The sequence below is a fragment of the Vidua macroura genome, chromosome 4, assembly GCF_024509145.1.
Source record: "Vidua macroura isolate BioBank_ID:100142 chromosome 4, ASM2450914v1, whole genome shotgun sequence".
In the NCBI taxonomy this organism is placed as follows: Eukaryota; Metazoa; Chordata; class Aves; order Passeriformes; family Viduidae; genus Vidua; species Vidua macroura.
The window spans coordinates 23,106,120-23,129,209 of NC_071574.1; the positions used below are offsets into that span (position 1 = coordinate 23,106,120).

General features: G+C 37.5%; 1 long non-coding RNA gene across 2 annotated transcripts; it reads left to right on the forward strand.

The window, feature by feature from the left end:
• Window positions 1-417: 417 nt before the first annotated feature.
• LOC128806474 (uncharacterized) lies at window positions 418-13,973 on the forward strand. Of its 2 annotated transcripts, none has more exons than XR_008436834.1 (3): window positions 418-582; window positions 11,056-11,107; window positions 13,803-13,973. It is a non-coding gene; the product is annotated as an uncharacterized LOC128806474 (long non-coding RNA). The 2 variants fall into 2 exon arrangements; XR_008436835.1 differs by lacking the exon at window positions 418-582 and adding an exon at window positions 4,621-4,846.
• Window positions 13,974-23,090: the final 9,117 nt, after the last annotated feature.

Sequence of the window (23,090 nt, forward strand, 5' to 3'; positions counted from 1 at the left end):
AAAATTAAGCATATGTGGAAGTGTAATCAGGTCACATATAATGACCAATCTCCCATTATATCTTTAAGGTAATATTTCAGATTCATAACTTTGCAAATACTAGCTCTACATACTGTTCAATGTATTTATGGACACAGCTAAAACTAAGATAAAAGTGTTATAAGAATGTACAGAATTAAAGATGCTTTTGGATTTCTCTGGGTTCTTTCAAAGTCAAAGTTCTATAAGAGAGAAAGCACACAGTTGATTGCTAGGAAGTTGCCTCTAATTGTGTTTCTAGGAGGTTGTTGCTAAGCATTAACAGGGCAAAGGTCTCTGTATAATGGTGAATCAACAAAGACCCATAATTTTGGTTGCTCACTCTGAGTTCCAGTGGTTAAACCTGTAGTTGCACTGAAGAGTTTTGAGCGAGGAACACACATTAATGAGCATTTCCAAAATGCCCTCTTGGGAAAAGTCCCATTCCTTGATTAAGTCACAGTGGTGCTATCGAATGCAAATACCATTAAGAACTAAGTGTGGAAGTAATCAGAATGTTCTGTGGAACAAAATCTACTGAAAGCAGAAAGTGGATTATCCAAGGTAAAATGGTGTCTGGTATGTGAAAAATTGGATTTTGTGCATTTCTAAAATGACATCACTGTGGCCTATTTGGCTGTTTTAAATGCTTATTGTAAATGTGATGCCTAATGTTTTCTTTTTCTCCAATGTGGAACACTTTAAATATATCTTAAACATCCCTCTCCTCCCCATACCAATGTTGTGAATAGCCAGTCATATTTAAATTTTATCAAGATGAACATGAAAAATCACTGTTCATTTTGGAAAATCTTGTCCATGGGCTATAGTTACTGTTGGTTTATATATTGAGTATGTAGCTGTGACTTATATAAAATCAATAATTTTATAAGGAATGGATCCTCATTCTTACTCCGCCAAAGCACTGAATGTAGCCTGTTATGCTGAGATGAATGAATACTGACATCAACTACATTCCAGTGTAGGTAGAGGGTTTCTGTCACCATCTGTTGTTGCATGAATCATGTTTTCCTTATGATTTTATGGGAGAATAAAAATAACAGGAAGGAGAAAAAGTGGAAAAAAAATAAGGATATGGTCTCCTAAGAGGATTCATCTGGTTAAGAAAGCAGTACTGCTTGTGCTTGCCTTGTGTACAGCTGGCTAATTTTCAGCAGCTTGGGGAAAAAGTGAGATTAGAGGTTATCCTGTTACAGAAGCACAGAATAGTTAAGGTTGGAAGGGATCTCTGAAAGTCATCTGGTCCAACTCTCTGCTCAAGCAGGGCTATTTAGAGCCAATTACACATGACCATGACCAGATGGAGACCCCATCACCTTTCTAGGCAACCTATTCCACCGCTCGGTCATCCTCACAGTGAATAAGTGTTCCCTGGTGTTCATAGAGAACATTCTGTGTTTCATCTTGTGCCCATTGCCTCTGGTTCCATCACTGGACATCCTGTAGTCCTCAAGCAGCTCTCCCAGTTGCCGAGATCTTTCAAAGATTACTGAGAGTGATCTTACAATGGCATCAGCCAGCACCTCTCTGCTCAGATAGAAAATTTTACTAGTGTGGAATATACTTCTAAGCCTGGGTTATTTTATGTACTGTAAGTAGAAGTGACTAGGAAATGGACAGATCATAATAGCTCATTGGTGTTTTGAGCCTGTCTGGGTATATTTCTGAAATTTTTAGGGGTTTTGGCCATGAACAAGAAGGATGCCATGATTTTTCAATAGGTACAATTCATTTAAAAGGAATTAAGAAAAAATAAATTAAATTAAAATTAAATGAACATAGAGAATATATGTATGAACATAGAGAATATATGAACATAGAGAATATATGTATAATTTGTGTACACACATGTGCCTACCTTTCCTTGTAAACTTGAATTTTTAACCATTTTACTTTCAACTGAGGTTACTACCAGCCAGCCTGTGATGTCTTCTTTAAAATCCTAGTTACATATATATTTATGTAATTAATTTTTTGTTACTTTATGTGTGTAGAGACCAGATCTTAGGCATGTTTGCATGTCTAAATAGCATGTGCCAGTCCACGTGATTTGAGAGAATAAGCTTCTCGGAAAGTCAGAGATCTTATGCTGCTGACAGGGTGGTTTTGATGATTATTATGAAATAAGGAATGAGAATTATACACCAAATTTTTATTCAGCAGCTCACTGAGAATGAATTTTCCTTCACTTCCATCAAGTAAGACTATTCTTTTTTTCAGTGTAACCATTTTGGTTTTATCCTGTGTGTTAGTGTGATGAAGTGTTTTTGGACTGTGGCTTCTTGTTAAATAAAATATATCCTTATTACAGTGAATCAAAACCTTAGCAAAGTTGGCCAAATAGCTTTCTACCAACAGGCAGGGGAAGTGCTTCATGCAAGTAACACCCACAAACCAGTAGTTATAAACTGGCATAATCACAGTTTACTTTCCTGAGAGAGTGCTTCTGCCTTGCCCAGAACAGATATGTAGGTGGGTGAATGAGGCAATGTTCTAGAAAGCATGGCCCACAGAATAAATCCTCCACACTACCTGAAGGACAAGCTGTCAGCTTATATTCAGGTTATTTTTGGATTTGAATAAGTGATGTCTAGAAGAAATCAACAGTATTAATCATTAGAGAAAGGCAGGGTTTCAGAAGAAAACTAAAGCAAACAACTGGGATTATTATTGCTCATTAACTTTCATTGGCTCTTAGGCAATTATCAGTAAAAGCATACAGAATGGCTATTGTAAAACATAGCAGCAATTAAATCCCATTAGGAGACTTCCAAAAGTCATTAACCCAAGTAGGGGGGAGTCAAGTAGCATCAGCTTTCTATTCTCCTATCAGGAATTGTTACAAAAAATGGAATGGCCAACATAAAATGAACCCAAAGGATCTTTGGGAATCCCAAGCTGTTGCATTTGCTAGGGAGCAATGTCTGTACAAAGGACTGAACGGGCCCAGTGCTTGTGGTGACTAAGCACTAACATAGCTGTGACTTCATAAAGAATGACATTCCTGGGGTCAGACTGGTGTGGAGCTGCTCCAATTCTGTGTTAATTGGAGTAGCTGCACACCAGTCTTAACACACTAGTGTTAATGGCCCTTCAATATATTTGTTTTTCTTACCAGGTTCACTGTCTTCACACAGCCTCCATGATATCCCTTCTGCCTTAGCACTTCATCTCTTCTGTTCCAATTTTTACTGTTCTGCTTTTAAGACTATGTCTTCCTAGGGACCTATCCATTGGTATTTTCATAAAACTCCCTGCTCAGAGTGCTTTGAGACAGGTTTAAATGTTTGCAAGGTAGTAGGCAGATGGTAGCTGCCCGCAGATCAATAGCTGGCTCCAAGACCAGAGTCTCTAGCAGAATTCTTGGTTTTAGATGGGGTATACCTGTCTCAAAGTGGGGAAAAGGATCTTTGCACAACAAGGACTGACCAAGAGAACTTTAAACTGGATTTGAAGGGGAAAAGGGATAAAACCAGGCTCACTAGAGAGCAACTGAGGGCTGCATGCCAAAGTTTGAAAGATGGTGTGCTAGCAAGATCCATCTGCTGTGTAGCTGGAGATAGGGAAGAGACATGCCTGTAGCAGTAGAGACACCAGGGTTACTGACGTGTTAGAAATGACAGAAGTACCTGAGAATGGTCACATTGGGATTAGGGCTTTTTCCCTCAGAAAAGGTGGTGGAATCAACAGCCCAGATGAAGTACGTCTGCACCAATGAGTGCAGCATGGGCAACAAATAGGGTGAGCTGGAAGCCATAGTGCACCAGGAAATCTGTGATATAGTTGCCATCATGGAAACATAATACAAGAGGAAAGACAAAAAAGACACTGAGATGCTGGAGAATGTCCAAATAAAAGCAGTGGAGCTGGTGTAGGATCTGGAGAACAAATCCTGTAAGGAGTGGCTGAGGGAGCTGGAGCTGTTCAGACTGGAGAAAAGGAGGCTCAGGAGAGACCTTATCATTCTCTACAACCACCTGAAAGGAGGTTGTGGTGAGGTTCAGGTCAGTCTCTTCTTCCAATAAGCGAGCAACAGGACAAGAGGAAATATTAATTGATTAGTTGATGTTAACTAATTATCTAACATGAGTTAATTTCTCTAGTAAGCTTCCCTGTGGTTTTTTGGCTGCTTTCTGCAAGACATGCAGCCCTTATAAAACTCTTTCCAGTGATGCCAAAACTAATGATATACTCTTATTCTATTTTTTTTGTGATGTATACATGTGAAATGAGAATGAAGAAAAAATCCCAACAGGGAAAGGGAATGTTCAAGCAGCACAAAGAGCCATATAAGGCTGGAGTTTTCAGGCTTTTATCAACCAGAATGGCTCTGGGTTTTCAGTCCCCCAAGAACCTGATCATTGAGCCTAAGAATTTCCTGCAGAGTTTGAGAAGCGTAGAAAATGAAAACTTAATGCTTATCTTAGATACACACAATTATGTTGTTGCTTTCTAACTAACTAAATGTTAATGCCTCAAGTTGTGTCACAAAAGGTTTAGAATGGATATTAGAAGAAATTTCTTCACTTGAAGAGTTGCCAAGCAGTGAAACAGGCTGCTCAGGGAACTGGTTGAGTCACCATCACTTGAATATTTAAAAGACATGTAGATATGGAACCTGGGAACACAGTTCAGTGGTGGACTTCGCAGTCCTGGATCAAGTAGAACTTGATGATCTTAAAGGTCTTTTCAAACCTAAACAATTCTCTGTTTCTGAGCTGTGTAAGCTACACTGCAGATCAGTTAAAACATCCACCTCTTTAATCCAGGAAGCTGGCATTGGTGATCTGTGAGGATAGAAAGCAAGGTGTGTGGCATTATACAGTCTTACTCCCTTTCCTTCTCAGCTCCACAGCAGTCTTTGAGTCTTTTATCTCCTTAGAGGGAGAGACAGAGGGGGATAAGAGAATGGCAAACTTTTCTAGAATTTAGAAATTTCCTAACTAGAGAAGATTTTCTAGAAAATCTTTTGCCTTTTTATTTTTCCAGTCTCTTTATCTGATGGGTAGGGGTAGGTTGTATCAGCTGAACCTGCTTCATTAATCTTTATACTAGTCTGTATGAAAAGAATTGCTACACTAACATGCTTAAGTCATTTTGATGTTAAGTCATATGTCAGATCATGAGACATGGTTCCAAATGTTAGTGAAATGACCTTTCCACTGACAAATGGCACACCTTTCAACTTTTAATGGTTTTGTGGGGAGCTTATGTCCAGCCAGTCATTTTCACATGTTTGGAAATAGGGAGAAAGTTCACTGTTTTTATCTGGTTTATCTACCACATCACATAAAGATCATTGAGGTAATTACTAAATAGATCTGCAACCCACATTTTGTACTCAGATTATGGACAAATTGTAGTGTATATATTTCTTTTTAATGCTGTTACTTTTAATACTTGTAATAGACACAAGTAACCTTCATATATTAAATTTGGACAACTTGCTTTGAAGAGAAGTAAAGAGGTTAAAATGCTGACATTGGATGTAACCTATTCATATCAGGCTCCTCAAAATCAGCCAGATTTACCATTGACATGAATAGTCTTTGAGTCAAGCCTAAAAGTAATAGAGGAATATTGTGCTTATCCATAATTGTCTTCATTATGAGTCATCTCTTCCTATAAGACTTTGTTATTTTTGGTTGGCAATGCACATAGAGGTCATACTAATTTGTTTTCACGTGCAATATTTTTGCTTCAACATTTCAGTAGGACTTGAGTTAAAAGCAACTTTTGACTCTATGTTCATAATAACAACTTATAAGTCATGTTTATCTTTTAGTGTATTATACAGCTCATTTATTGCTCCATGTATGATAACATGAAACATGAATATTTCACAAAATATTTTTTTTTAAGAAATCAAGAGAGAATTAAAATGAATGTGGTTGAAGTGCTTATGTATTAAGCTTCCCTTTTTGCCCAGCCCAGCTTTCTCACCTGTTAAAGATAATATTTTTCCAACTTTCAGTGATGAAAAGAAAGGTATGCAGCAGACATAGTTCAGATACAGGGAGCTTTTTGGCATACTTATTAACACACTTTGTTTTGCAGATAATGAGAACATTGCAAGCTGCTTGGGTCTTTTGTTTAAAAATTCCCACCAGAGGCTGTTGTAAATCACCATGTCTTTCAGTGACTGATGCCTGGGGAGGCTAAGATGAGTTTAACAGACATTGTCAGCTGTTTTTATTGCCTGTTGGTGCCTGTTTTGCTATCAGTGGGCACTGTGCCAAAATTCAGAGAAATCCACTGGCTTTAGGTGCCCTCTCCTTCACTCCTGTATTTGTGGTTGCACTTTTGGTCAACTTCTGTGTGGTTGCTGTTTTGTTCAGCTCCTCATTGATGAGAGCTGTCATTTTGAAGCACATCACATGATGACATAGATTAGTTTGCATTGCCCCATCCTGGCTAGAAGTGAAATGGAACTAATGTCTGGCATATGGAAGAGGAATGCACAACTGTAGTGGATGAAGTGCATCAGACCTTGCTGTCCTTTGAAATTTTCAACAAGACCATAGTAAGAAGAAATAGAGATTATAAAATTAATGTTACAATGTATGTTACAAATTAGAATAGCAAATCTTTCATTTTTGGTAGCTGCTAGTCATATCATAAAGTTATTTAAGACTCTTCTGTTCTCAAGGTTTGCAGCTTTTTCCTAAAGCCAATGCATAGCAAGAGACAACAGAGGTTATGTATGCGGATCAGACAATCACAGTGGCTAGCCTTCAAATCAAGAGAATGGAGTGGAAAATTACTGGAGCAGGCTTAACAAACAAGTGGAAAGTGGTCATGCTTCAGAAAAAGACCTGGGGTATTTTCATGTGGTTTGTTTGTCTGTCTCTTGGTTTGTTTTCCTTAATCTGACTCAGAGAGTCTTGTAGGGAATGGGGAAAAAACCAAGGGTGGGGCTGGTGAATAGGAGAAGGTTTTCATGTATACCATTCATGTCACAGAATGTAGATGGATAACAATGTTTTGAATCTTGGAATGTCTTTTTCCTAAACAAACTATGAAAGGGCTGCAGACCACCAAAGAGGGCAAGTTCCAGTTTTGAAGAGGAAACTGTTCTATATTTAGTACAAATAGCTGAGAAATACCTTTCATAGAAAAATAGCTGGGAACTCAGAAATATATTAGATTTGTGTTTAGAATCCTGTGAGTGGATATCAGTGATCTCTGTGATTCCAGGACTCATCCATACCACTTTTGCCTGGATCATCCAGGAAAGCACCACTTGAAGACTCTCATCTGCTACAGATCTCTGATCTCTTGAAGGTCTCAATACGTGGTAATTTGATGAAATACAGAGGCAGGTCATTGAGAAAGCCTGGTGCTTACTGAGTGCTGTGATCAGAGTGTTTCACAGTCCTGCTAAGCTTCCTTCTGTTTCTGGCACACTGAATCTCAAGTTCTTTTTTGTAGAGTGGAGCAACTTCAATGTAAACAATATAAAAAGGTGGACTAGTGGGATGGAAAAAAAAAACCAAAAAGCAGAGTAGCATCATCATTGCTGCAGGTAGATTGTTCCCAAAGCTTTTTATGTTGTTTACTTTCCTTAGATTTTTAAGGAGATGCAGGAGTATAAGCATTTTGGGAGGCACAGGAGAATATGAGGGCATGTCTCCTCACAGCCTGGTATTTAAGCATTTTTAGAGATTCTTAAGCATTATAAGGACAGGAATAGAACACAATCCTCAGTCCCTAGTGTTTGTTATTGGCCAGGCAATTGTCTGCTCAGCATGTGTAGGCCAGATATATGAAATCTAGGTGTCTTACAGGGAATGGAGGTTTCACCACATGGACTAGCCTGAGAGCAGAAGATGTAGTAGCCAGCAACCAGCACCTGTCTCCTCTTGAATTCAGCCTCAAACCTGTATTTGTTTTTGTTTTTTACCCTGTTTTTTACCCTGTTTCCAGTACCAGAAGTAGTGCTGTGAATTCTGATATCATAAGTCAGTGGACAAATCAACCTAATGAAATCTGCCTTTATTTCCAGAGAAATTTCAGAAGCAGTTTTTCATGCTCAGTATAGGTAACCAAGTGCACTCCTCTGAAAATGTGCATTATTGAACTCCTCAGTTACAGAAAGATAAAGCAGTGCTTTTGAACTTTGCTTCTGTCACTTTGATCTCAACGTGAGGTCTATCTCAGTCTCAAATCTGTGTTTTGCTTCTGTGCTCATTTCCTCTCTGCTTAAAAAGTAAGATTTGTTTTGTTTTATATAATAGTTGTCTCCACTAACAATTATATAATTTAGAAGTGTCCTTGGTTTTTTTTTTTTTTTGTTGTGAGTTTGGTTTCATTTTTTTTATTTTTTTTTCTTTTTTAATTGGAAAGGGATATCTTTGTAAGAATCTATATTTACTTCACAGAGGTGGTTTTTGTTCTGTACAGATTAGGATTCTGGAAAAGCAGAGATTGTTACTTACACGAAGCCATGTAGTTGGCAGTTCTTAACTTGAAAATCCAAACAATACTGCCTCTTGTTTTAACAAACCAGTTCCACAGCAGAGACATGTTTCTTATTAGAATTGTAATAGGTAGGAAAGGTACCACCTAATGCTCTAATCACCACCCTGTAAAAGTAAGCAGGACACAATCTGTAGGAACATGAAAGCATGTCAGTTTTGAGTACAAATGCAGCATTCAAACTACAATGTGAGGAAGAGATGCTTGTGTTAAAAACATCTGCTATGGACTTCGCACAAAACACATCTAATTGCTGGTTTCCAGTGCTATTAAAGGTTTAGAAAGAGTTGGTCCCTAGCTCTATCAGTCTAATAACTCTCTCCAAACTTTGCCCTGCTTTAAAAAAATTACACTTTGCATTTCAGGCTGAAAGACAGTTCTTCAAACACACAGTGTGATTGACTATGTTCATTGCACAACTAATATTGAAAATTAATGACATTGCTGTTAATATCCAGATGTTTAACCCTGAATTAATGATATCAAGATATCAAGAGCTCAAGATGAATAAAAAGAAATTTATTTTCTTTTAAGACTACAAAAGAAAACTTATATTTAGGATACTGTCTTTGACGAAGGTCAGTCAAAGACAGTGAACATTTCTATTAGGTTTCGAGTGCAGATTGCCATTGTGATTTATACTGTTGAAAATACATCTGAAAGATCATTCAATAGGCAAAGCAAAAGCTGTGCAAGCAGGCATAGAATTTGTCCCCCCATCAGCAGGCAGGCACTCAGCCATCTCCTGTAAAGCAGGGCTCCATCATGCTAATGGTTATTTGGGGGGGCAAATGTCATCACCCCTCTTCCTTCCTCTTCACCCAGCTCTTACACGCTGAACATGAATCCATGTGGTATGGAATATTCTTCTGGTCACTTGGGGGCAGCTGTTCTCGCTGTGTCCCCTCCCAGCTTCTTGTGCCTGTCCTGTGCCAGGGCAAGAATTGAACTTTGATGATTCTTGTGTATTCCTTCCAGCTCAGACTATTCCTTGCCATTCCATCCCATTGCATTTTCCTTGTGCACCCCCAGCCGACCTGCAGGTGGGCTGGTACAAGAAGTAGAAAAGGCCTTGGTTTTGTGCAAGCACTGTTCAGTAATACCAAAAGCATCCCTGTGTTATCAATCCAAAGCACGGCCCCATAGCTCCTGTGAATATGATTAACTCTATCCCAGCCAAATCTAGCCCACCTGAGTGGGAATAAAGCTGGTGAGATTACATTGGTCTCACCAACAGTGCTCACATTTAGCAGGTAATGTTTCATGAGCCTTTTAAGCATTGTTTCATACCTACTTTGTAGTAAGTTGCTGTGGTGGGATTTGTGTTGCCTAATTTTTATTTTTATCATTATAATCCTGTTTATGCTGACAAATTTCATTTTTGAAGGCTAGTAGTGAGTATGAATGGAGGACACTCCCGTAATTTATATTGTCTTAAAAGTATAGTAAACAATGAAGTATGTATTCTTTGGGGGAGAGGAAAAAGAATAGTAGGAGAGCAGGAGGGCAGTCTTATAATTGAAAATTGAAATTACTTCATGAACACTAAAACAGTAGGAAAACGTAAAAAGAAATGCAAACCATATAAAGATTTTGAAGAGGAATTTTCATAAGATTTCATTCAATATACTTTCAAATTTACACTGAATGACCAGTATTACTGATGTTTAAAATGGTTTTCTTCTTACAATATTTTGTGATAATATTATATGCTTTTTCTATCAGATTTCTTTTAATACAAAAATACTTACATGGGGGACTCAACCCTCTTAATACACATGGGCTTTAGAGCAGATTTTTTCTTTGAAGTGGTTAATTCTGTGACCTGTGGTGATCAGGTGGTGCTTTGCATGAAAGACTTTCTAAAGACAGTTTGTAATGAGGGACACTATTTTGTATAAAACTAGGAAAAATATTTGGGGAGAAGAAGTAAGAAAGGAGGAAGGAAAAGGATCCAGCTTAGAGAATATCTTGCCAGAAGTTTTTCAGTGTATTGGAGCTGGTCTGTTTTTTGGGTCTGCAACTTCTTCCCTTTCCACCCCATCTTTTTTTCTAACTCTGTCGGCCCATCTAAGAATCTCTTTTCATGCAAACTCTTGTGTGTATTCAGAGGGTTTTTTTGGCCCTAATACAAATAAGTTCACATAATGTTCATCTGCTCAGAAAAACAGTATATTGTTTTATTGAGGTTTGCTATCAAGGAAGTGCAGAAGTTATTTTCTTTTGTTTGTCATTAGTATTTCTGAGATGGAAACTTTCTTAATGGTGCATTCTTCCAAAGAGTTCTAATAGCTGGTTGTTGGTTTTCCTTTCCTTTTTTTTTTTTTTTTTTTTTTGGCTTATGCACCTTAATGTTTCATAATATTTTCAAATATCACAGGACTTAAAGACAAATATGTTTCAGCTCTTCATTCAAACTCTTGTTAGAATGTTTTGCTTCTAAATACTTTTACCTGTTCACAGCCTTCTTTTAAATGCGTCTGAAAGCCACAGGGAGATACCTTCATTTTTAATGTTTTCATATCTTGATCTCTGTAGATGATATTGATGAGGGAGCTGTTCTCAGTTGATGACTGCTGAAAGCATCACAGTAAGTTAAGACAAGAACTGCTTATATTTTTTTTTTCATTTCTTTGGCTCCAACACTAAACAGCTTTGAATATCTTATTAGAATGAAGTATCATTTAATGCTATCAAAGCCAGAGATTTACACAACTTTCTAGCAGCAAAGAAATGCCAGACACCTCCAGGGTGTGCTTCCAGTAAGCAGTGAGTGGCAGCAGAAATAATCATCAATTTTCAAATGCATATGTATTGTGAAGATATTTTAAATTTTATTTCTTTGGAATATATAATACCTGTAGATTTCAAAAGATCGGAGAAACAGAGTGAAGTTCACTGTGAACACAGTGTGAAGTTATGACCCACAGTCTGTGGGTTCCTAACCGCCCTTTTGAAGGCTAATCAAATACTTCCCGGTTTTTCTGTAATGATTATTATTATTATTATACATATTTACACTATCAGAATTTCAAATAGAATTAAAAAGGACATCTGCAGACAAATATAATGTTTTTGGTGTTGGTACCTGATTGTTTTTAATTGAGAGAATGTTAATTATGAACATAGTGAAAATCATACACAAGGGTGAGTCAGTGTTACAGTACTCCCCCTTGTTTCCATATAAACAAGTTTTTCAGGATTGGCAACAGGTTTTCATTTTGTTTTCTCTTTTATAGTGTAAGGCTTATCTGGCCTCCATCCCCCTCTGTGAAGAGCAGACAAAAATCTCCCCGAGCTCTGACTTAGCAGCAGGTCTCCCCAGGCTGTAGTGAGGCCTGCACAGTGCTAGATAAGGAAAGAGTATACTTCAAACAGCTTGGCATTAATCAGCCAGCAAGGCTTCAAGCTCAATGTTAGAGCAAAGGAATGCAGTTCAGAGGCTCGCCTACATTAAATGAAATTAAACCAGATAGACTCACTTAATTCTTACTTTTAAAAAGCTCTTGAAGTGCTGTTTTAAACTGGTTACTTTGTGATGCCACTGAGTGAGGTGGTTAATCTGACTCATCAGAGAGGGAAAGCAGCAGAGCCCTTGGGATTCTTTTGGAGAATTGCTGGTCTGGCCTTTGAAACAATTTCCTTATATCTTATTCATACCTTTTCAGCATAACACATTATATCATCTATTATCTTTAATCAGAAGATTCAGATCCTCCTTTCATATCACTGTTAGGGCAATCTTTGTAAGGAATGTAGATGGAGCTTCATTGCTCCATGAAGCCACACATGGTCTTTTATTTTGCACCCAGGAACTACTCTTGTGTGATTCAAGGTCAGGATTAGGTTGTGACTTTAAGGGCAATGAATGATCTGACAGTGAAACTTTACATTATAATGAACTCCTCATTGTGCTGAGAAAGAACATTGGAAAGTTTGAGGAAATCATCGCAGAAAGCTGAGAAAAAGTCATCCTTTATCTATTTTCCTCATTTTACAAGCCTCTAAAATTAGAAGATAGTCAACATGATCTGTAGTATATTCATGATATTATATGATTTTCGAAAACAGCATAAGTGACAAGTAAAAAATAGAGTCTAAACTCTAAACAGAATGTACCTAGGAAATCCTGTATTTATAGAAACTGTTCCAAAGTGGTTGTCTATTAAGGATCTCCTTCCTAATTAAGTGATTAGCCAATCACAGCAATCAATTTATGCTAATGATAGGGCTAATAGTGAATTCCCAGTTGGGGTTTAAATCCATGGCTGTAAGCTCAGAAGCATCTGTTCTAATGATTAAACCATTTGCTCTGTATATATCTGATATTAGCTCCATCAGCTAAACTAATGATAACTGTAGCTCTTTCACCTTAGGCAGAAAGTAAAGCATATAAGAAAAAATCTTGCACTGATAAACTCTTCATAGCTATATTCTTTTGTCATTATGCTCTTTGAACTATTGCTGAAACAAAAACAGGTCTGCAGTGCTTGGAACTTTCCTCCATCAGAAACAAAGGTCACCTACCAAAATGATGAAGCCTCATACTGAGCATTGAAGCCTTTCAGAAGCTTGTGTATACTTGCCACTGATGTATGTAGTTGCATTGACAAAATAATGGCCTTAAATACAAATATTCAGGGGATTTGTGGAGGTGGAAGAAATGCCAGTAGGATGCTGAAGGAGTTCTGTGTGAATGAGAGGGGAGAGAGCTTTCAATAAGTAATTGAGATCAGATTTTTATGATACCAACCTTACCAAATAAGCATTTTAGAAATCAAAATAAATTAACATTTATAACTCTGTGAAATGAAAGCAACTGTCTGAAGGCCAAATCTCAATCTTGCCCTCCCATCTGTCTCTTTTCTCTAGTTATTATAATATATTTAGCATTCTTCTAAAAATGAAGCTATTTAAAATAGGATTATATATAGATTACATGGAAGACAATTGCCTATATATAATGTCCCATCTGTCTTGGAGATTTATGTAATTCACTTAAGATATATTTGCTGGTATTTATTATACCAAGTGGGGTTGTTTGGTTCAGTCTACATTCAAGCATCTATTTCCTATTTTTCCCCATAGATGCTTTTTTTTGAGAGTTTTGGGTCACTGTCCCACTCTGATATATTGTTTTCAAAATAGAGCTATTGAAATAAAGCATTGTTGCAAGAAGAAAAATGCAGTTTGGAATACGGCATTAACAGAAGGCAGTTTGTCTTCAGAATGTGATTTAATTTATGCTAACACTTTTTTTTTTTTTTTTTTTTTTTTTGTTTAAGTAGTGAACTGCTACATGAAGAAAAGAAACCTAGCATAAAAAAAAAAAAATCTTTACTCCTGCAAGAAGAAAATCCTGTACTTTCCAAGCATGTCCTCCTGTGATGCCACCCATGAAAGCCCATATTATTATGGGCCTTCTGTATTTGATTTGTCTACATAGCATTAAAAGAGACCTGAGAATCAGAACTGAGTATATTAAGATGACTGCCTTCTGTGTTTCCATTGAGAATTATCATCTGGGCTTTAACTAAGCAATGTTCATCTTTATTATCTTTATTTCAAAAATTAAATGAAAATAAAAGTTCATCAGGAGAATTGAGGGATGGAAAGGCTCATGGGGAATCACAAAATGGAAGAAGAGGAAGGAGTTCCAGTAGACAGGGAAAATGTGGCAAAGAAAATGTAAGGGAAGTGACAGGAAAGGAATAGAAAAGCAGCAAAGTTTGTGAGACAGAAAAGGTGCTTTCAAACCTCTGTTTTTTAAGTGAAAATTGTCATGTGGTTAGTAAGTGGAACTGACTGCAAAATTTGGTAGGGTCAGAGATAGAGGGACAAGCAGGCTTAGAGAAAAGCTAGCACATGAAGCATTTTTGTCCTATTCAGTCATTACCCCAGGTTTAGTGTCCCAGGTGAGAGACCTAAGGCAATTCCAAGTCAGACTCGTTCAGAGCTCCAGCAAGCTGAGAAAAACGAAACTGGTGGGAATGATTTTTAGAAGAGGAGAGAAAGAGATGTGATGGAGAGTAGCACTCCAGACAGCAATAGGAGGCAGGATGAGGTGCTAATTTGATCCCATGGCAATCACATGATATACTTGCACATCCAGCAGAAGAAAGATATAAGGATTTTTTTTCCTTCCCTCCCCTCTCAATTTTCCCCCTCCTTATTTCCCATTCAGTCATCTGTTTTGCAGTGTGCTGTTCTCTTCAGTCAGGAATGACCAACAAGCTATTGCCAATTCCAGTCTTCTGGGAGATGCTCTTGCATTGGGCAGCTGTCTTCCCAAAGACAGTGACATCACCTTCCTAAAAACCTCTTACTTTGCTATTCTCAAGGCTGCAGGCTTGAGTTTGTCCCAGAAAGCAATCATGCAGTTGTCACTCAGTGTGCTATCACCATATGCTGGCTTGATGGGAAGCTGTCTCCAAAGCAAACGGGATTGTCCATTCTCCTAGCCCATGATTGTGTGGGTGCACATGTGCAGCCATGCAGGTGGTGTCTGTGTGTGTGCAAGGCAAGCAGAGTTAGCATGAAATGATTAAGGGAGAGTTAATTACATATGCTGTGTGAAACCTGGCAGAATTTAACATTTTCAGTTTTTTACTTACAGAGGATCCGAAGCCCCATAGATCTTAAAAAACTTCTAAACAAACAAAAAACCCCACAAATAAAATAAGCATGCTTATGTGTGCTATTGGGGTCAACCCAATAATTTCAGATATCATATTTGTGTAAGTGGAAATACTGGTTTATTCACATCTAATCATCCACATTTTCAGCAGCTGGGATGAGCTACATCTGGAGGCAGAAACGTAATAAAGATTCCCTTGATACTGATAGTCTGTGAGAGTAGAAACTATTTTAGAGCATTTAAATGACAGTCTTTTTCAAAATTGTTAGCTACTAAATCAGCTTAATAGGCACACTTCAAAACTCCACTGGGAATCATCCTTCTCTCTTTTTTTTTTTTTTTTTCTTTTTTTAAGCACAGACACAAATCTTTCTTTTAAAAAATTATGTAAACACAAGTGAATACCAAGATATTCCAGCAGTCATATTTTGAAATTCCCTTGTGTCACACTGAGGATACTTAATTCATTGCCATTATTCACATCAGTGAGGCAAGGATAGTAATGGAAGAAAAGTGTAAAAACACCATTTAGGCTTCTGTTTGGAAACTGAAGGGCAAATCTCCCAAGGCTCTGTATGGAAATGGAAAGCTTTGCCAGGTTTCTTTTTCTGCTCTTGGATCCAGAATCACTCCTTGTATAATCTTTTCTTCCAAAACAGTAACAAGCATTCTTTCTCTGTGATTTATGGAATAAGACCAGAATATAAAATGATGTTCTTTTTCACCTTTTATGAGGTGAATGGGTCAGGACAGATGTCTTGTTTTGTGTTTGCATTTAGACATCTGCCATCCTGCCATAGGAACAGTGCTCCTTAATGAATTCCCAAAACAGGTGCATGGTACATCTTCTACCAGGAAGGGACACTGCCTTCGGTACATCTCTGCATGTTATCTTTCCTTATGGGCTTAGAGTGACATTACTGGAATTGATTGAAGGATTCCCTACTTTTTAAAATGTGCACACTCCATTACAAGGAAACAAAATTATCAAGTTCAGTTTTCTTGTACATCAGACAAGTTGTAGCTAAAAGGTAGGGATGGTTTTGTTGGTGATGGTTGGAATGAGATTTTAAATAGTGACACTAAAATCCCATCCCTGCATGTGATTCAAATTAGTGACTATCTCTGAGGAGAGGAGAGGTCTGTCTCTCAAGACTCATGGGAGGGGTGGATTCCTATTCATTATGTTACCTTCTGTCTCCAAGTAGCAGTAATCAAAATAGTTGTTGCTGTTGAACTACGTTCTTGCATTATTAGTTCAGTGGTTAATTAATTTAACATTGGCTGTTAAAAAAACAGAGAAATAAGGGCCATAAAAGTTCTAAAGTTAAAAAAAATCCTATACATCTTCAAATTCTCAAGTGTCAATGAATTTTCTGATTAGATCACTGACCAAAAAAAAGTGTTGCTATAACTAAAAGGTCTAAGCAAGACTATTAGCAATTCTTCCAAAAAAACATTTTACAATTTGATTGATTTCTTTTGTTTAGGTTTGGATTTTTTGAATGTTGTCAGAGTATGACCAGAAATGAAATTTATCCCTTTTTTATTACATAGTTCCCCCTATGAAAATTGCCTTGTATGCATACAGATTCTAGAGCTGTACAGTTTTGGAAAGATATTGAAGCCAGATTGCCTGATTTTGGAAAATGCTCATGGATGTCTGGACTATCACACAGTGCACAAGTTCCTATGAAGCTGTTGTGTGTGGTTGGCATGATACAAACTTGGCATGTTTCTGCAGAGATTGGTGATTATGATGTGCAAATAATGCAGTAGAGGACATAAATCAGAGGTGTATTTACATGCAAGCAACAGAGTTACACCCTGTCCTAAATTTTCATCTTTATAAGAAGTGCTGACAATATTCTGAGGTCGGTCAAGTACCTTAATACTGATTTTTATGTAGAAGGTGTGCAGTTAGTATGGTGAAGGCAGTGGCATAAAAACTGCCAAGTGAGGAAAATATAATGAGGCCTCACTGATGCCTACTGCATCCTGCTAAAGGTTTAGCTTCTGCAACAGTAGAAACGTCCATGAGGGGAAAGGTAGAAGCAACCACAGAGGTGGTCTGAACACTGGAAGGGAAACCTGTGGCTCAGAATTTGCTGTCTGCATTTGGAAATCTGGACTTCTTTCTGGCAGTGAAGTTGGAATTTGATCCTTGACATAGCACCAAGATGTATAAACTTACAGAGCTGAAAAAATGCATGGAAATTCTAAATGACAGGAATTTTGAAGGAAAATTTGTGGTGAAAGCAGTCATTTAATAGAACAGAAGTTGAGCAGGTATGAGCTTTTCATTTAATGTGAGATTCTTTTCTGAACATCTACTTTGAAAAGGCATATAGCTGTTGCCTGTCAGCTAAGTTGGACTAGTGTTTTGATGCCACATATTTTTATGCACCACTGGAGCAGAAATGAAAGCTGTCAATAATAAGCTTGGCCATACAGGTGTTCACCCACTTACATTCTAATCTTTATACAAACCTATTCCATACTTCACTGCGGGGAGGTGAAACTAATGACAGAAAACATATGAGCCTTCCAGAGCCTATGCGCTGCAACTCACATTTCCTCTTATCAGGGAAGAAATTCTATTTTGTTTTATATTCTAAGAACAGAGCGAAAAAGAGTTCAAATACTAAACATATTCAGTGTTCCTGTCAGTGCCAGACTTCTGCACTGGAGGACTTTTGTGTGACAAGAAATCAAAAGCTATTGTTCTCTGGCAGTCCTGCTTGTCATTCATTCTGCTTCAATAAAAGAGAAAAGAACGTACAAAGTGGCAACTTCTGTAAGTGTGCAAATGATGCCTCTCATTGGCAGTAGGCTTTTGGCTGGGATTCAACGTAGGCACCAAAGCTAGGGCCAGCCAACACTTAGCATGTTTGTTTATGTACATTATATACACTGGAAACATATGGTCCTTGTAGTTTGTTGCTTTCTGAAGGGACTGGCTTGTACTCTTCCAGAATTAGATGAAAGCATATGAAGAAGATCACAGAGGAACGCAGATTGCGACAGACAGTCACAAAACTGTGATTGACACAGATATTCCACAGGGCATATGAAATGCACCTTCACTCCATAGATCACCAGAATTTAAATCTACTGAACTTTCCTCTTAAAGAAATACATATTTGAAAATGTCATTACCATGGGTTTTAGTAGTTGTTGTATTATTATTTGCCTGAAGCAGACTTAAGTACCTCATGCATTTCATTTCCATGTGATTAATGTTATCATGTGTGGTCCTTGGAGGGCAAGAGAAGTTCTCTTGACTTCCCACTGGAAGTCTTCTTTTCAATAGTATTTCTAGCCCTTAAATGATACTCGATGTCAGACTTAAAAGTTATAGAATTGTGCATAAAGGTAGATGTAAAGGGAGGGTCACAGTCTTCTCTTGGGAAGTAGGTGAGATGTGATTATTGATAAAATTTCATATCTTGTAATACTTTTAAAACAATATATGGAAATAAGAACTTCAGCCTCTTGCCTTCAGTTTAAAAAGAAAAAAAAAATCTTCTTTTGGGGGATGTAGGAGCACAAAATAATTTCTAGTGTGAGTGACACAGTTATTTCAAGAGTTATTTTGAATTTCTGCATTGTTGCTGCTGAAGAGGTTGTTTGAACGGGATTTTAGAGGGGCTCAGTGTGTTGAGTATATGTCCATAAATATGTGTGTGGACACAGCTGGCCTACCACACATTTGTCCAGACACACAGTAACTCTACAGCTTGAGGTTTGAAAGAATGAGCTGAATGAGTCCTTTTCAATGAGCATAATATTTAAATGTTTCCAGTTCTTTTTCAAACCACTTTGGCAAATTATCATGTTAAATTCCATGACTCTGAAGCTGGCAACCAGATTTATCACCTGAAAATAGTTCAGTGAGTCCAGCACACGCTCACATTCATGCTATGCATTCACGACAGAGCTTGTTCTAGTTAAGATCCTATTAGCTGAATTACTTTGTAGCAAATTATGAACATCACCATGATTAGAGGGACGAAACATCTCCCCGTTAATTTCTGCAGAACAGTAGCTCTGAGCATCAAAGCTACCACTGCAATTACAAGGAAATTGGGTTGCTATGCTGTATTGACAAGCAACACTATGAATAGCACAGGTGTGAATACCTGCTCTTCTGGGGAAAGCCAAACACAGCAGAAAAAGAGTCTCCATGGATCACACATGGGCTAACTGAAGGGACTGGTAATTTGAGCTACTTCCGAAGTAAATGAAATCAGACAAATGGTGAGGTGGATTTCATAACTCTTTAGGATGCTTCTATTTCATAATTTGCTGCATGTATGTAAACACCTCAGCTCCGTTGGAAACGACAGTGGTTGTGAGAGTGATGTCCAAGGACAAAATTTGGCCTGACATGTAATAAGTGACATAACTACACCTGGGATAAAAGTGTTAGGAATACAAAATGCATCACTCTAATAATTCCATCTTGCTTTTTCTGCTTCCCTACTGTCAGGGTATCTGCTGGAGTGGAAATCTCCTTGACACAGAGCAGATAAATAATGTTGTTCTCATAAATGAGCTTTTTAGAGTGCCTTGTTACACTGTGGTTTGGTTTTGTTTGCATGTTTTTATTTGGGCCATTCTGAACATTGCTTTCCCATTTTGTAAATTACTGCAGTGACTTTCAGGTAAGTTTGCCAAAGGTGTATGTGGCAATTGTTAGCTAAATCTGGTTAATGTCTTTGAAGCAAAATATGAGAAAAAGTTAGGTTTGTGCTATCCCAGAAGGAGGGCATGTCTGGAGATATCAGTGTTTGCTGTTGTCCAGAGAGTCAGAAATCTCTGTCAGACCTTTTGTAGCTCTTTCCTTTATTTTTTTTTTTTTTCCTCTGAAAGTGTCTGATTAGGAAGTGATTAGGAAGTGATTAGAAAGTGGCCGATTAGGAAAATCGTTAGCAACTTCACCCAATCTACCGCTAAACCCAGTTAAAGGATAAGGAAGCCTGCTGTACAAAGAAAGGCTGAGAGAAGTGGATTTGTACAGCCTTGAGAAAAGAAAGTTTAGGGGAGGTCTTAACACCATTCAAGTATTTAAAGGGTGCCCACAAAGAAAATGGAGGCTCCCTTTTTACAATGAGTTGTGTGAAAAGGCAAGGGGTAATGGGTACAAGTTACTCCCAGGGACTTTCCAATTGGATAAGAGGAATGTTTTTCACTATGAGAACAATCAACCATTAGAATCATCTTCCCTGGGAAGGGATGGTTTTCCTGGATGTTGGACAGTTTTAAGATTCAGCTGGATAGGGTGCTGGGCCATCTTGTCTAGAAGATGTTTTTGCTGAGAAAGGTTGGACCAAATGATCTGTGAATAGCCTTCCAAACTGACATTCTATGACTGTATGATCCTGGTGTTCATGCCCTATCACTATAGAACTCACCACCTTGTTTCTTAATTTGCTGTATTCTCCAATTTTAAATACACTTGTTTTCTGAATCTTGAACTAGGGAGCTGCAAGTCTACATTTAGGGAACTCTATATTGTCTGAGTAAGAATGCAGAGGAAAAACGTGGAAGGGGTATTTCTTAATTTTATCAGTCTACATTTCTATTAAATTGTAATTTTGAGAGCAGTAGTTTTTATTTTTTCCTGTAAGTCAGGAAATATGAATTTTCACAGAGGCATTTGAAGTGAAACAGATTCTAAAAATACAGTAATAGTAACTTATTATTTGACGGTTTTAATCATTAGTATAATGTTAACAAGGTTAAAAAAAAAAAAAGGCAAAAAAAAAAAAAAAAACAAACAAAACAAACAAAAAACCCAAAACAAACCAAAAAAAACCCAAAAACAAAACAAAACAAAAAAAACCCTCCAGCCCTGATACAAGCAATGATACAAGATATGTAGTAAATGAGCACACATGTTTTAACTCACATTTGTACTTCTGCTGATAAATAAATACCTTAAACTGAGCATTTTGCATGTGACAGCTGCCTTCAAGGACAAACACAAAGGATTGTTGTAGGTCTCAGCACGCTGATGTAATGGTGAAAAAAACATCAGGAAATCATGAAGAAATAAATAACTGGAGCCCCATCATTATGATAGTTAATGGCTTTAGGGATGGCACTAAAGCAGACAATATGGTCAGAATGAAGTCTCCATCTGTGTTACTCCTGTCAAGGGAAATAGTTTTACATCATTTCTTATCTCTCTTTTGGTCCCTGTGACAAGTAGTCCGTGAGGTGTTCAGACCCTGATCTGAACTAACTAATGAAAGATGATAGGATGGGAATTGATAAGTGAATTTACCTTCACCATAAACCCTGCAACGTCAGATGGCAACTCCCACTCTTATCCTTTTTCTAATCTTTCTTTTAGTATAGTGGCCCTGAAAACCTTCACACACAATTCCGAAATGTCATTTTCATAGTGATTCAGAAGTGATCAGAAAGGCAACCAAAATGACATAGAGAGCATGGCTAAATTAATGGGCTGTCAAAAAAGTATTCTCACTTGGAAGGATTTCAGGTTTCTCTCAGATCTGATGTTAACCCAGAAAAAATCTTGACAAAACTGAATTCTATTAATTTTCAATAGAAAAGTTGGGGTTTCTTTATTAAAAGTTTTGCAATATACACTTGGCTCAGAACTAGACTGTTTGTGTTTATTCCCTATTCTGGGGACAGTCAAACCCTAGCACAGCTCTGATGCCTGATCCCAGAGAGAGGTCAAGAGGGTTACTCATGTGAGTGAAGTAATATACAATCTTAAATGTGAGCACAGTGGGAGACGCGGTTTAATGATCAGGTTCACATGGACTAAGAACTTTAAATGCTCATTTGAAATAGTCCAAGCTGTCTGGAAAAAAACGCCAGCTAATTAAACAAACATCCCTTGACAAGCAGCCCTTTCCTCTCAGCCTCAACAAGGCTGTGTTGCAAGGTTGCTGATATATTTGAAAATTACTATATAAAAGATATTTTGGGGGTAAGGTCTTATTATAGTTTTAGGCACCAATTAAAGAACAGAGAAGTAAAATCTCACCAAGCAAGGACAAAAACCAACTTTTTAAAATTGTGTTTATATTTTTAAAATTAGGTTTATATTTTTAAAAACTTTCAGCCTTTCTGAATTGGTGTACTTTGTTTCAATCTCACTTTTCTGGTTTGGGAGCGTAATTCAGGATTATTCCTTTTTACAAGACCACCCTTATGATTCTATAAAGGTAGTAGAGCACAATCCTCCTTTTGAACTTACTTGATGGTATGAAGAAGTAATGGCTTAATCCTTCCTCTTCTGAAATCTGTGTTTTGAATGCCTACATTACTAACTTGCATCACTTTATTGTCTTAATTTTCATAGTATTACGTGTTGTGTCCTACATAGTCTGCAATATTCAAGCTCAGAACCAAAGTCATTGAATTATAGCAAAGAGATATAGCCTGGTTGGTTGGGTAAACTCTGAGTGGGTGTTTAAGGGTGTTAAGTTTTGAAAATAATATATAATATCCACATCATGAATCTTAGTCTGTACTAAATCCAGTCGCCAGAAGGATTGTGGATGGGGTGAGTTCCTGTCTAGGGTGAGTCTGAAGAGAGCAGAGAAAACTAGCTGCAACTTTAAAGATGCACAGCATTTTATAATGCAAAGTGACAAGAGTCCTATCAAAGTACCAGTTTCTACAGGTTCATAGATAGAGACTTAAACTTGTTCACCTTGATCTAGGTCACCTAACAACATAATTTAAAAAAGTGGATTGTTTGCCTTTTCTTCAATAAAGAAAGTTGTGTATGAGGAGGACCAAATGTTGAAGAAATGTCTGAGGTTCTCTTCCTTGTTTCATGTTGGTGTGAAGGAGAGGAATTGAGAACAAAGAGAGCTGTAAACTTGAACACTTAAATAGCCTCATTAATTATTTATGCTGTGAATCAGGGCATATTACCTAAGGTTTT